We start from the raw sequence: 2,500 nt of genomic DNA, 5'->3' as shown, positions 1-2,500 counted from the left end.
GTTCCGCGCTCGCCGTCGGCGCCGCGCGCCGCCGCGCACCTCGATTCCCGCCCTTGAGCCGCCAGCCGTTGGCCTCTTCGAGGTCGACTCGCCGCCGCCGCGCGGGATTCTGGTCGCGATCGTCGCACATCGTGCCGTGCTGTCTTGAGCGGGACGGGCGCTCGCGCGTCCGACGCCGCAGCAGCCGCGCGGAGAAATCCCCGCGCGGAACGTTTGCAACGCGACCCTGAGGCGGGCGCGGCCCCGGGATTGACCCGAGGCCGCAATTTGCGTTCAGAACGTCGATGCTCAATGTGTCCTGCAATTCACACTAATTCACGCAGCTAGCTGCGTCCTTCATCGACTCACGAGCCGAGTGATCCACCGCCAAGAGCCATCCACGATTGTTTCGCTCGCACAGTGCCTCGCACTAAAGGGTGACAAAATATACCGCGCCGAGCGGTCGGCCAGGCCGACGCTTGAAGCCGGAGCGCGCGGCACCGCGGCACTCGACGCGCAAACATTACCGGGTGACCGAATCGCCGGCCGGCGCGCCGCTCCTCGCGGGTCGGTCGCCGGGTAGCAAAAACTTTTTCTCTCGCTTGTCCGAGTTTCGCGTTCGCCGAAGCGTTTGCGAGACCGTTAATGATCCTTCCGCAGGTTCACCTACGGAAACCTTGTTACGACTTTTACTTCCTCTAAATGATCAAGTTAGATCGTCTTCTCGGACGCCGGCTCGACCGTTGCCGGCCGCGCCAGGTCCAATCGGAGGACCTCACTAAACCATTCAATCGGTAGTAGCGACGGGCGGTGTGTACAAAGGGCAGGGACGTAATCAACGCGAGCTAATGACTCGCGCTTACTGGGAATTCCTCGTTCAAGGGAAATAATTGCAATTCCCTATCCCTAGCACGACCGGGGTTCAGCGGGTTACCCAGACCTGTCGGCCAAGGCGAGCACATGCTGATCCGGTCAGTGTAGCGCGCGTGCGGCCCCGAACATCTAAGGGCATCACAGACCTGTTATTGCTCAATCTCGTGTGGCTAAACGCCACTAGTCCCTCTAAGAAGTTAGACGCCGACCGATTGGGTCGCGTAACTAGTTAGCAAGCCAGAGTCTCGTTCGTTATCGGAATTAACCAGACAAATCGCTCCACCAACTAAGAACGGCCATGCACCACCACCCACAGAATCAAGAAAGAGCTCTCAATCTGTCAATCCTCACTGTGTCCGGGCCGGGTGAGATTTCCCGTGTTGAGTCAAATTAAGCCGCAGGCTCCACTCCTGGTGGTGCCCTTCCGTCAATTCCTTTAAGTTTCAGCTTTGCAACCATACTTCCCCCGGAACCCAAAGACTTTGGTTTCCCGCAAGCTGCCGGAGAGGTCGTAAAACTAACGCCCCCCGATCGCTAGTTGGCATCGTTTATAGTCAGAACTAGGACGGTATCTGATCGTCTTCGAACCTCTGACTTTCGCTCTTGATTAAAGAAAACATTCTTGGCAAATGCTTTCGCAGTCGTTCGTCTTGCGCCGATCCAAGAATTTCACCTCTAACGGCACAGTACGAATGCCCCCGTCTGTCCCTCTTAATCATTACCTCGCGCTCCGAAAACCAACAAAATAGAACCGAGGTCCTATTCCATTATTCCATGCACCATTATTCAGGCGAATCGCCTGCTTTGAACACTCTAATTTTTTCAAAGTAAACGTTCCGGCCGCCGCCGACACTCAGTCAAGGGCACCGGCGGAGAACCGGAGGTGAGGCCAGGACGGCCAGTACACGCCTTGCGACGGACCGGCCGCCTGCGCCCAAAATCCAACTACGAGCTTTTTAACCGCAACAACTTAAATATACACTTTTGGAGCTGGAATTACCGCGGCTGCTGGCACCAGACTTGCCCTCCAATGGATACTCGTTAAAGGTTTTAAAGTGTACTCATTCCAATTACAGGGCCTCGTTTAGAGTCCTGTATTGTTATTTTTCGTCACTACCTCCCCGCGTCGGGAATGGGTAATTTGCGCGCCTGCTGCCTTCCTTGGATGTGGTAGCCGTTTCTCAGGCTCCCTCTCCGGAATCGAACCCTGATTCTCCGTTACCCGTAAGAACCTCGGTAGGCCAGTACCGTACCGACGAAAGTTGATAGGGCAGACACTTGAATGATCCGTCGCCGGTGCGAGACCGTGCGATCCGCAAAGTTATCCAGAGTCACCAAAGGTTGCGGGCCGAAGCCCGGTCGGTTTTTGGTCTGATAAAAGCACGCCTCCCGCGAGGTCGGCGCTTCACGCATGTATTAGCTCTAGCATTTCCACAGTTAACCACGTAAAACGTACGATCAAATGAACCATAACTGATTTAATGAGCCATTCGCAGTTTCACTGTACGAGAGCTCGTACTTAGACTTGCATGGCTTAATCTTTGAGACAAGCATATGACTACTGGCAGGATCAACCAGGTAGCTACTTTAGCGTAGCCCCGAAAGGCCGACGAAGGAGGCGCCGCTGATGCGGCGCCGTCGCTCGGTC

At 55.7% G+C, this 2,500-nt stretch overlaps 2 non-coding genes across 2 annotated transcripts; both read right to left on the bottom strand.

Moving 5' to 3' along the window:
* Positions 1-221: 221 nt before the first annotated feature.
* On the bottom strand, positions 222-375 carry LOC146143023 (5.8S ribosomal RNA). Its single transcript, XR_014500956.1, has one exon. It is a non-coding gene; the product is annotated as a 5.8S ribosomal RNA (ribosomal RNA).
* A 247-nt stretch (positions 376-622) lies between these two features.
* On the bottom strand, positions 623-2,433 carry LOC146143022 (small subunit ribosomal RNA). Its single transcript, XR_014500252.1, has one exon. It is a non-coding gene; the product is annotated as a small subunit ribosomal RNA (ribosomal RNA).
* Positions 2,434-2,500: the final 67 nt, after the last annotated feature.

Source organism: Ascidiella aspersa, chromosome 5, assembly GCF_963924565.1.
Source record: "Ascidiella aspersa chromosome 5, kaAscAspe10.2, whole genome shotgun sequence".
Taxonomy (NCBI): domain Eukaryota; kingdom Metazoa; phylum Chordata; class Ascidiacea; order Phlebobranchia; family Ascidiidae; genus Ascidiella; species Ascidiella aspersa.
The sequence above is the reverse complement of the archived record's forward strand: the minus strand, read 5'-3'. Positions and strand labels throughout refer to the sequence as shown.